A 12,515-nucleotide genomic window follows, 5' to 3' on the forward strand; every position below is an offset into this window, starting at 1 on the left:
GGGAGCTGGGATTGTTTAGCCTGGCAAGGAGGAGGCTCAGGGGTGACCTCATTGCTGTCTACAGCTACCTGAAAGGTGGCTGTAGCCAGGAAGGGGTTGGTCTCTTCTCCCAGGCAGCCAGCACCAGAACAAGAGGACACAGTCTCAGGCTGTGCCAGGGGAGGTTTAGGCTCAAGGTGAGGAGAAAGTTCTTCACTGAGAGAGTCGTTTGCCATTAGAATGTGCTGCCCAGGGAGGTGGTGGAGTCACCATCCCTGGAGGGGTTCAAGAGGGGATTGGATGTGGCACTTGGTGCCATGGTCTAGTCATGAGGTCTGTGGTGACAGGTTGGACTCGATCTTTGAGGTCTCTTCCAACCTTAGTCATACTGTGATACAGTGAAGAGCCTGATAAAGTGGTGCATGTGTCCTACAGATCCTTAGCTCTGCACCTGAGGGTGAATCACAAGCAGGTACAACAGTCCTGCAGCAGGACTGTGGGTTTAGAGACAAATGCACTATCATGACACAGCCAGAGCGTGATGCAGACTCATGCTCCATTGGGGTTCTTGGTGTGGTTTGCTTTGGGCTTGCTGTGCCTTGGCTGCTCTCCTCTTCTCTCCCCAAGGCATCAGTGGTCCCAGCAAGCAGCTTGCCTCCTGTGGTAGGAGGGATCTAATTGTCCGTGGCAGTTTTAGGCTGATGCCTAGGAAATTTTCCACAGATTCAGTACAAAGTGGTAGAATGTGAATAAATGACCATTGGATGTAAAGGGGAAATAATGATAAGGTCTACATAATCCCATTGGTCTGATAACTAACAGAGTTAGTTGTATAAACTAACTCTTGCTCTTTCTGGGCTGCTTTGCTGTAGCAGATACTAGATGGTAGCTGACCTTGCTGACCTTGGCTGCATTCTTATTGTGGCTAAGTACTAACAAGATACTCTCTGCTCTTCTTTCTCTCTTTTCCCTTGTACAGGGTGGGAGGAAGGGAGCAGAGAGGGGGAAGCTATTGGTAACCCCCTGGGTTTGTCCAGGGGGGTTCTTGTGTTGTTTATAAATTGTAAACACACGTAAATGTTGTATATTTGGTACATATTCATTGCATTCCAGATCTCTAGCTTTTAGTGTGCTTGTCAATGGAGCTTCATTTGCTTCCATCAGCTGAGCTGCTCTGGAAATTTTATTCTGGGGGGTAATTCTCTCAAATTAGTTGGGGGGTAACTTCAACCCTCCACACTGTCTCACACGCAGTTTGCTTTGTCTGATGCAGAGTAATTGCTCATAAAGCAGTCTGTCCCCTTCAGCAGCATCACATCTGGGACTGCAAACCCAATCCTTTCTCAAAGCTTTACGTTCTGTCCATGAGGAGTTAAACTCCCACTTCAGGTACAGAAGCCTTTCCCTCTCAGACATGAGTCCCAAGCCTGTAGCACAGCCCTACCTCAAATTTTAAGGCAATAAGTGGAAAATAAGTAGCTCTAAGCCTTCAAGTGACCGGGACTCTGAGTCAGTGTTTGGCCAGCTCAGGTGCACGCTCTGCCTTGGCAGACCGTGGAAGAAGGCAGCTGTTTGGGAATGCAGCTTTTAGCAGCTGTGAGTCAGCCCAGACAGCTGGCTCACCAGTGTGCCCCAAGCCATAATCATCACACTCAGTGTAAAGGGGGAAGGTTGCTGGGGAGAGGGGAGCTTCTTGCTAGAGCTTCCTGCCAGGATTTTCTGTTTGGGCTCCCCTTGCTCCTTCTGCTCTTGAGAGCTGCCTTCCTGTTCAGTCTGACTGCTGTACCTTTGCTGGGCTGAGCATAACTTTATGTGCTCTGGATTGACGTTACTACAACAATGGCAATTTCACTACATGTGTTTTCATTACAACCCAGGGGTCTTCTTCTACCCTTTTCCAGAAATGTGTTTTCTGAATACAGAATTAACCAGGTTGGAAAAGACCTTGGAGAGCAAGCCCAACCTATCACGCAACACCATCTAATCAACTAAACCATGGCACCAAAGGCCTCATCCAGGCTCTTTTTTAAACACTTCCAGTGATGGTGACTCCACCACCTCCCTGAGCAGCCTATTCCAATGGCCAATCTCTCTTTCTGGGAAGAATTTCTTCCTCACATCCAGCCTAAACCTCCCCTGGCACAGCTTGAGACTGTGTCCTCTCGTTCTGGTGCTGCTTGCCTGAAGGAAGAGACCAACCCCCACCTGGCTACAACCTCCCTTCAGGTAGCTGTAGATGACAATAAGGTCTCCTCTGAGCCTCTCCTTCTCCAGGCTAAACACCCCTAGCTCCCTCAGCTGCTCCTCACAGGGCTGTGCTCTAGACCCCTCCTCAGCCTTCTTGCCCTTCTCTGGACACCTTCCAGCAACTCAACATCTTTCCTAAATTTAGGGGCCCAGAACTGGACACAGTACTCAAGGTGTGGCCTAACCAGTGCTGAGTACAGGGGCAGAATGACTTCCCTCCTCCTGCTGGCCACACTATTCTTGATCCAGGCCAGGATGCCATTGGCCTTCTTGGCCCCCTGGGCACACTGCTGGCTCATGTTCATTACAACCCAGGGGTCTTCTCCCCTTTTCCAGATTCCTCCTCTCTGCTGGGGAGGGGTCACTGGGCAGTAGAGCAGCTGCTGTAGTCTAGCCCCATATGTGGGCCAAACACAGACACTGTGCCAGCCTTACTGGTGAGTAACATGCACCTGATTTCCTTCCAATCTCGATGGGTTTTTGGTGTGTGGCTTTGGCTTTGACTCTTCACTTTCCTGCTGAGTTGCATATTAATGGATGGCAGTTGGAGTAAAGATCACTCCAAGGCATCACAACTGGAGGGCTTGTTCCACTTGAGGAAAACAATGTTCTCTGCAACTCATCAATAGATGATGTTTCATGTTTCTCAGCCTGGCAACAGTGTGAGTAGCTGAAGAGTCCTCAATGGTAGCAGTAACATTTCAATCCACAGAACCATTAAGGTTGGAAAAGACCTCTAAGATCATCAAGTCCAACCCTCTGCCTAACACCTCCATGACCACCAGGCCATTTCTTTATCTTGCCCAGCAGTGAGGCCACACCAGTTCTTAAGACTTCCAGGTACTTTTGGAGACCTTGTGCATAGGTTAAATTTTAGCATTGGTTTAGTTACAAATGAATGAGAAAGCAAAGGATAAGCAGGGCTTTCCACCCCTTGCAAAAGAGTTGATGGGTTCTGACCTTGCCCCTAGCCATCTCCCACATCAACAGCACTTAATGCTGGTCCCTTGTTGAGTGCTGAGCTGGAGGCTCTCACCCCACCAAGGGCTGGGCAGAAGGAAATACTCCAGTAATTATCTAAGTTAATGAGAATGCCACAAATCCTAAACAATAAAACATAGTAGCAAGGTGCTTGCACCGAGCACTTGCTCTGCACCCTTAGACAGGGGATATGGAGCAACCCTTTTAACTCACCAGTTATCTGTTCATTGGGAGCTATCCAGGAAGAAAACCACTATAAAACACCAGGCTTTGTGCAGCTGCTTGCCTTATCTTCTTGTAATAGCATGGGGAAGCACAAAACATCCCAGGGCAGAGAAGAATGAAAGCACAGGATGCTGTTGCAGTGATATAATGGGACTAAAATAAATCTGGAAGTACTAGTGGGGGAGTCCAAGCACTCACAGAAGGAGTTCACTGGTGGATCATTGGGCTGTATCTGAACAGTGCTCAGCATCTTTTGCCAGTCCCACACAGTAACACACCGGAAAGGGAAAACAGAGGAGCAACAAGCATGAGCAGTAGTGAAGGATGGAGTTAGAAAGGACTCTTTCTGCAGCAGTAGCAGACAACAGAAGGCCTTTGGAAGGTATTAGTCTGCCTGATCATTTCCACCAGAGCACATCTGTAGCATTGTGTTGTCAAGGACACGGGGCAGTAGACAGCCAGGTCCAGCTCTGTCATCATCTGCAAAATATTCTGTGGTTCAGGCTCGCTTTGGACACGGTTATGAGGTGAAATGCCAAGAGTACACCATCTGTTCTTGTGCTGCTTTAAAAGCATGTAAAGAAAGAGGGAAAGAAGGAGCAGGTGAGCCCAAGGTTCTCCACCCAGGGCTTAGTGATCCAGAGGGGATGCAGATGAGCTGCTGTAGCAACAGAATTTGGTGCAGGTTGATTTCATATTATCATTCAGCAGCTGCAGAGCTCACGCTGCTGTACTCAGCAAGGCTTGCTTCTCAGTCACCTCTGGGACTTGCTCTTGAAGGCAGGTCACACCACAGCATGATACATTGTCAAGTGTTCACACACGTCTGTAATTTCTCTAGTGTCTAACATGGCAGCAGAAATGTAAGGGAGATTCTCTGGAAAGGTCTTTCCAGCCTTACAGATCTCAAATTCTTCCTGCCTCTGCCTCAGGAAGGAGGAGCGATTGTGAAGTTTTGAGCCTCACAGCATAAGAGGATTCAGGGAAAAGTACTGGGAGTTTTGGCTTCTGGCTCCTACCTCCCCTAACACACTTTTGAGTTTGTCCTTCTCTTTCAGGAAGAGCATGTTCAGTTCAGCACCTGAAACTCTGGGGTTTCATTGCAAAATGTTCCACTGATCCTTGGTAACTTCCAGAACCTGAACTCCTCTGAGTTTTTTTGTAGGGCACATTTGAAACCGTTTTGGAGCATGGGTGCTTTAACAAATGCTTGGTTAACACACAAGCTTTCCAGACTAATGGCTAGGAAGAGCAGGACCCCACGGTGCAGACACATAACAGCCTTTCATTACACAGGTTTTCAGGAGGCAGGAATGCTGCAAATGCTTAAGAAGAGAACTGGAAGGAAACACCCCTTAGCCCACACTGATCTGGCAGTTAATTAGGAGATTTATTGTACTGTAGGCATAAACTGAGCATGAGAATCAGAGCACAGAATCACAGAATTTCAGGGGCTGGAAGGGACCTTGAAAGATCATCCAGTCCAAGCCCCTGCCAGAGCAGGATCACCTATATCAGGTCACACAGGAAGGCATCCAGGCAGGTCCTGAATATCTCTAGAGAGGGAGACTCCACAGTCCCCCTGGGCAGCCTGTTCCAGTGTTCTGCCACCCTCACAAGGAAAATAAATTCCTCCTGTTTCCATGGAACTTCCTCTGCCTCAGCTTCCACCATTGGCCCTTGTGCTGTCATTGGGCATCACCCAGCAGAGCCTGGCTCCATCCTCCTGGCACTTACCCTGCACATCTTTATTAACACGAATGAGGTCACCTCTCAGTCTCCTCTCCAAGATAAAGAGCCCTCAGCTCCCTCAGGCTCTCCTCATAAGGAAGATGTTCCATTCCCCTAATCATATTTGTGGCTGTGTGCTGGACTCCCTCAAGCAGTTCCCTGAGATCCTTCCTGAACTGAGGGCCCCAGAACGGGTCACAATATTCCAGATGCAGCCTCACCAGGGCAGAGTAGAGGGGGAGGAGAACCTCTCTCGACCTACTAACCACAGCCCTTCTAATCCAGCCCAGAATGCCCTTGGCCTTCTTGGCCACAAGAGCACATTGCTGACTTATGGTCAACCTCCCATCCACTAGGACCCCCAGGTCCTTTTCCCCAACCTAGAGAAAGTAACAACTTTGGACAGGGACAGTTCTAACCCATGGCATGGTTTCTCCAAGGATTTTCTAGTTCTCAGATGGAGTTGAGTCTTATGGTCACCTACAGTGACCATTTTGGCAGTCTCTTGACACCTCACAAACACCTGAAAGCTTTCTCTCTGCTATACACTATGTGAAAGCAGAGGGAGAACACAGAGGCAGAGAAAATGGCAAAGGACTGCATCTTTTAAAGGTGCTGTCTCTGGAAGCCAGATGAGCACAGTAAAGATGGGAACTGACAACATAAAATGTTCCTCAGCCAGATGCCTGCTCTCCCCTGCTGCTTCCCTCCAATCCTGGATCTTGCTTCTGCACACCCTTTGGGAAATGAAACAAGAACTTGGTGTGCATGAGGGCTCAGGATGCTGTTCCATCAACACCTCCCTGCCCCTGTGCAGCTTTGTCCGACCCACAAAAGCCTAAACAACCCACTGTCTCCAAACATCTCTGGGTGACACTGCAGGACCCAGCTGCTGTAATGCTGATGGTGCAAAGAAAAATATCCTGGTCCTTGAACTCTTATCCCCACCAGCTTCTTCTTAACAAAAGAAAAAGGAAAGCTGTAGTTTGGTAAGGTGCTAGAGTATCCTGAAACATCAGCTGCCAGAACAGCTCTTTGTGCTTAGGCTGTTCCCACTAAGCAATTCCAGCACTTTGTGCTTGCTGTTGCCACCAAAATGTTCTCTGCAGGGACCTTCAGCAGTTTTTCTACAGGATGTGGACTGGAACAAACATAGCAATAATGGAGAAGACCAACAAGCTGTTTGAAAGTACAACATAACTAAACATAACAAAGGCAAGCATAACTAACATTGAAATTTGAATATATTAGTCACACACACTCATGTATTAGTTACTGCTACCTGCAGATAACACTCTCATGGTCCCTAAGGAACAAGAGAATGACAGAAAGGGGAAGCTATGCACAATAATCTCTTCAGCCACCAGAAACCAGCATCCTGTCTCCAAAGATCTGCTCCAGAAATAAACGTTTGGGCACTCGGACAGTTCCTAGTGCTTGCTCAGGTCAGGGCTGCAACTCTTCATTTTCTCTGTGTAGCAGAGATCTCTGGGTTTTTTTGAGCTATAAACAGCATCATAAAGCTGGGAACCAACTCTCCAAAATCCTGTCCACTGCAGAATTCTCTCATCCTTCTCTGGAGACTTTCAAGATCCATCTGGATGTGTTCCTGTGCGACCTGTGCTAGATTCTGTGGTGCTGCTCTGGCAGGGGGGGTTGCACTCAATGATCTCCGGAGGTCCCTTCATAGAATCATAGAATCAATCAGGTTGGAAAAGACCTCAGAGATCATCAAGTCCAACCTGTTACCTAACACCTCCTGACAACTAAACCATGGCTTCCAGTGCCACATCCAATCCTTTTCCTGAATACCTCCAGGGATGGTGAATCCACCACCTCCCTGGGCAGGCCATTCCAATGGCCAATTACTCCTCCTGAGAAGAACTTTCTCCTCATCTCAAGCCTAAACCTCCCCTGGTACAGCTTCAGACTGTGTCTTCTCCTCTCACAGTTGCCTGGGAGGAGAGACCAACCCCCACCTGTCTACAACCTCCCTTCAGGTAGCTCTAGATGACAATAAGGTCTCCCCTGAGCCTCCTCTCCTCCAGGCTAAACACCCCCAGCGCCCTCAGCCTCTCCTCATAGGGCTGTGCTCCAGACCTCTCCCCAGCTTTACTGCCCTTCTCTGGACATGTTCAAGTATCTCGATGTCCTTCTTAAATGAAAGAGCCCAGAACTGGACACAGGACTCAAGGTGTGGCCTAACCAGTGCTGAGTACAGGGGCACAATGACTTCCCTGCTCCTGCTGGCCACACTATTTCTGATGCAGGCCAGGATGCCATTGGCCTTCTTGGCCACTTGGGCACACTGCTGAGTTGAACTGACTGAACCCCTAACCTCCTGTGACCCTGTGATCCTCTGCTTTTACTGCAATACATTAATGAATCTTGATTCAACTGTGTGGCAGTTTAGGCTGGGTGCCTCCTGCTGCTGCTGCCACATAAGATACACTTGCAGTGCCCTGGGTGTCCAGCCCACACAGGAAGCTGTGCATTTCATATCCATAATGTCCTGCTCCCTATCAATCTATCAGCAAGGTCTCACACTTCCTCTTTCTACCCTCACTGCTCCCATGGGAGATGTTCCCTATGGGGGAATGGAGGGACAGTTATCTCAAGGCCTCTTAGGCCTGGCTAGGCCTAATGCCAAGAAGGGGGAAGGGCAATCTCAGATCTGGCCAGCTGAGATTAGCCTAACAGTGAAGGGGGGGAAGAAAGATCCCTGGGGGTTTTGGGTGTACCCTCAGGTGAGGAGAGGGGAGTGTTGGGAGGCTTCTGGGTATGCTTTGGGATCTCCTTTGTCACTGTGCTTGTGGTTCTCCGTGAAGCACTCACTGCTTTTCCATTTAAACTTTCCATCACTTCTGCAATCTGTTTGTTTGAGTCTCCTTTTTCTGCCCTGGTGGGAGGCAAGGGAGGATCTGCCTTCACAGTATCACCAAGGTTGGAAGAGACCTCAAAGATCATCAAGTCTAACCTGTCACCCAAGACCTCATGACTACACCATGGCACCGAGGGCCACATCCAATCCCCTCTTGAACACCTCCAGGGATGGTGACTCCACCACCTCCCTGGGCAGCACATTCCAACGACTCTCTCAGTGAAGAACTTTCTCCTCACCTGAAGAACTGTAAATAGATTTCATATTTTAATAGATTTTGAACAATTTGTGGTGAGTTGGAAGGGTTGAGCGTGTCCAGAGAAGGGCAACGAGGCTGGGGAGAGGCCTTGAGCACAGCCCTATGAGGAGAGGCTGAGGGAGCTGGGATTGTTTAGCCTGGAGAAGAGGAGGCTCAGGGGTGACCTCATTGCTCTCTACAACTACCTTAAGGGAGGTTGTAGCCAGGAAGGGGTTGGTCTCTTCTCCCAGGCAACCAATACCAGAACAAGAGGACACAGTCTCAGGCTGCACCAGGGGAGGTTTGGGCTGGAGGTTAGGAGGAAGTTTTACACAGAGTGATTGCCCATTGGAATGGGCTGCCTGAGGAGGTGGTGGAGTCACCATCACTGGAGGTGTTCAGGAGGAGACTTGATGGGGTGCTTGGTGCCATGGGTTAGTTGATTAGGTGGTGTTGGATGATAGGTTGGACACAATGATCTTGAAGGTCTCTTCCAACCTGGTTTATTCTATTCTATTCTACCTTCTGCATGGCTGCTGGCAGCAGAGCAGCCCTGCATTTGCTTTCCTACTGGCATTTAAATAACTTCAAATGTTGCTAGGGCAAAAGATAGGGCTGTGCCTAACAACAACATTAAGCCTTATTATGTCTCTTAAGCACAGGAGCCACACTTGTGGTGACCACACATTAGGTTTGAAAGCTGCTGAGGGCAGCATGCTAACAGCCCAATCAAACCAGCGTGGGAGGCACTTTCTGGCAACATTCAGAACCCTTCACTACAAAATAGAGAGCTGAAAGGGCACAGAAATCACACAGAAAACATCCGGTTGGAAGAGACCTCAAAATTTCTCCAGTCCAGCCTTCAACCCAGTTAATCCTAAACCATATCCCTAAGCAGCAGCTCCACAGGCTGTTTAAACACCCCCAGGGGTGGTGACTCCAGCACTGCCCTGGGCAGACCATTCCAACCCTCTGTGGGAAGAAGTATTTCCTATCATCCAGCCTGAACCTCCCCTGGGGGAGCTTGGAACCATTTCCTCTGCTCCTGCCTCTTGCCACCAAGGAGCAGAGGCTGCCCTCTCCTTGCTCCAACCTCCACTCGGGGAGCTGCAGAGAGCAATGAGGTCTCCCCTCAGCCTCCTCTTATCCAGGCTAAACAACCCCAGCCCAGGTGCTCCAGGCCCTTCTCCAGCCTCCATGCCCTTGTCTGGACACTCTCCAGCCCCTCAATAGCCTTCCTGTAGTGAGGGGCCCAGAACCGAACACAACACTCACACCAGTGCTGGGCACAGGGGGATGATTCCCTCCCTGTCCCTGCTGCCCTCCCTGTTTCTAACCCAAGCCAGGATGCCATTGGCTTTCTTAGCCACCTGGGCACTGCTGGCTCATAGTTAATCACAGTATCACAGTATAACTAAGGCTGGAAGAGACCTCGAGGATCATCGAGTCCAACCTGTCTCCACAGACCTCATGACTAGACCATGGCACTGTCAGCCAGAACCCCCAGGGCCCTCTCTGAGTCACAGCTATCCAAGCACACATCCCCAAGTCTGTAGCTTACCAAGGGGTTGTTGTGACCCAGGTGGAGGAAGTTAGGAGGTTTCCTAACACCACCAGAAAACATAAATAGGCACTAGACACAGGGAACGAGCTGGAAGCACTTTCTTACATTCCAGTTTTGCTTTCCTTCTGTTACTTTGGTATCTTAAAATATTAATAATTAATGGAAGGCCCAATATCAAAGGGAGAAATAACCTCAGCACTTGAGGAACCAAACATTCAGAGATTGCCCAAGGGACAAAAATCAAAGCTATTTTGATCTGCAACTTTCCAACCAGAATACTTTACATTTTAAATACTACTAATGTGCTGCTTCAAGTCTGTATGAAGTTGAAAGAACTTAAACCATTCCCTTTTTCATGGCTTGTAAGTTTCTTCTTGGTGGTTTAAAATGAGGAATATGCTTCCAGAATGTGTACCTCAGGGCTGGGATCCTCAGAGCAAAGCAGAAGGAGAAAAGAAGGCTTCAGGGAGACCTTAAAGCAGTCTTCCAGTACCTGAAGGGGGCCTACAAGAAAGCCGGGAAGGGACTTTGGACAAGGGCTTGTAAGGGTAGGATGAGGGGGAATGGGTTGAAGCTTGAGGAGGGGAGAACACCCTACAGCCACAGAATGCCATAAATTCTGGGGAATAGCTCTCCCTTTTTTTATTTCCAAACTACTACAGGTGCCTTGAGCAACCTGGTCTAGCGGAAGGTGTCCATGGCAGGGTGGGTGGGCCTAGATGATCTTTAAAGTCCCTTTCAATCCAAACCATTCTATGAATCTACAACAAAAAACCATAAATCTTCCCTTCTGTCCTCTGGCAGCTCCAATCAAAAAAGTTATGAGGCTTGGGGCTCAGCTTTTTGCTCTGTTGTTATAAGAAGTATTTCCTTTGTGCACCCCCTGTGGTCTTAGTTTCTAGAAGTGCACAGCAGCAATTCCTTTTTTCCTTTGGAGGCACTGGTGCATTATTTCACCCTGAAGAAAAGCTTAAGATTTGGGGTGGGGTTGGATGCACAATACCAGACAGCTGCAGATCAATTTCAAATTTCAAGCACTAACAGACACAAACATGTCACTCCCAAAAAAGCAGACAGGCACCTGGCCTTAAAACATTGAAGCAGGTAGGACAATATGCTGCACTCCACTTGCAAATGGAAGATTGAATCTGTCTGCTGCCTGCACAGAAGCAGTGTGCTTAAGTAGTTTGGAAATTCTTTTGATCATTTTGTCTTGTGAGGGTTTTCCAAGATCAAAGAAATCATTATCATTGATGTTCACCACGTGGAGGCTGAAAGCTTGGAAGGCTTGAACACTCAGATGACAGTTAAAGCTATGTTGGTTGTGTTCCTAAGATTTCTGGGGAAATCAGCTGTGCTTGGAGCTCTTGATTACCTGAAGGAAATTCAACAACTCCCAAATTAGTGCTCCAAACTGGAGCACTGCTGGAGAAGTTTCAAAGTTTGCTTCAAAATAAGCATTTGAGCTTCAACAAGGCCAAATGCCAGGTGCTGCACTTGGGTCACAACAACCCCAAGCAATACTACAGGCTTGGGGCAGTGTGGCTGGAAAGCTGCCTGGCAAAGGGACCTGGGGGCTCTAAACAGACAAGCAGCTGAATAGGAGCCAGCAGTGTGCTCAGGTGACCAAGAAAGCCAACGACATCCTGGTTGGGATTAGGAATGCTGTGTTCAGCAGGAGCAGGGAGGTGACTGTCCCCTTGTACTCGGCTCTGAGGAGGCCACACCTTGAGTATTGTGTCCAGTTTTGGGCACCTCAAACCAAGAGAGATGTGGAGGTGCTGGAGTGAGTGCAGAGGAGGGCAAGGAAGCTGGGGAAGGGCCTGGAGAATAAATCTGATGAAGAGCAACTGAAGGAGCTGGGGCTGCTTAGTTTGAAAAAGGGGGCTGAGGGGAGACCTCATGGCTCCCTACAACTACCTGAAAGGAGGCTGTGGAGAGGCTGGTGCCGGTCTCTTTTCAACAAAACAGAACAGAACAAGAGGGCATGGCCTCAAGATATGACAGGGTAGGTTTAGACTGGACATTAGGAAGAATTTTTTCCCATCAAGAGTGGTCAGGCATTGGAATGTGCTGCCCAGGGAGTTGGTAGAGTCACCAAACCTGGATGTGTTTAAAGGTGGTTTGGATGTGGTGCTTGGGGATCTGGTTCAGGGGTGACCCCTGCAGAGCAAGGTTCTGGGTTGGACTTGGTGACCCTGAGGGTCTTTTCCAACCTGAATGTTTCTGTGATTCTAGCATAGAATCTGCCAAAGTTTTAGGATGCTCATTTCAATTCCTTTCAGTGTTTGTTTCCTATGAGAACAGGTACTGAAGTCAAAACTTCCCTATCCCACTCCTTACTGACTTTACTTTTTGGTTGGAAAATTCTTCCATTGAAATGATTTTAAGATCTGTGAGAATGCTGTGAAGAAATGAAGGGGAGGGAACAGGGCAAACTGAGAAGAATCCAACACAAACAAATGCCAGCTTTTATTGAGGCACTGTGCATTGAACAATCACATTTGGCTAAAGACAACCACAGTTGGCATGTGAAGACACCACATTGAGATGGCACACAGAGAAAGCTTAAAATAAAGCTTGGACAATGTGGAGTGCCAATATCTGCTCTGCTTGACAACTCTGTCCTCTCGCTGGAACTGCACAGAGTCAAAGCAACAATTCACAGG

This window comes from Dryobates pubescens, chromosome 11, assembly GCF_014839835.1.
Source record: "Dryobates pubescens isolate bDryPub1 chromosome 11, bDryPub1.pri, whole genome shotgun sequence".
Classification (NCBI taxonomy): domain Eukaryota; kingdom Metazoa; phylum Chordata; class Aves; order Piciformes; family Picidae; genus Dryobates; species Dryobates pubescens.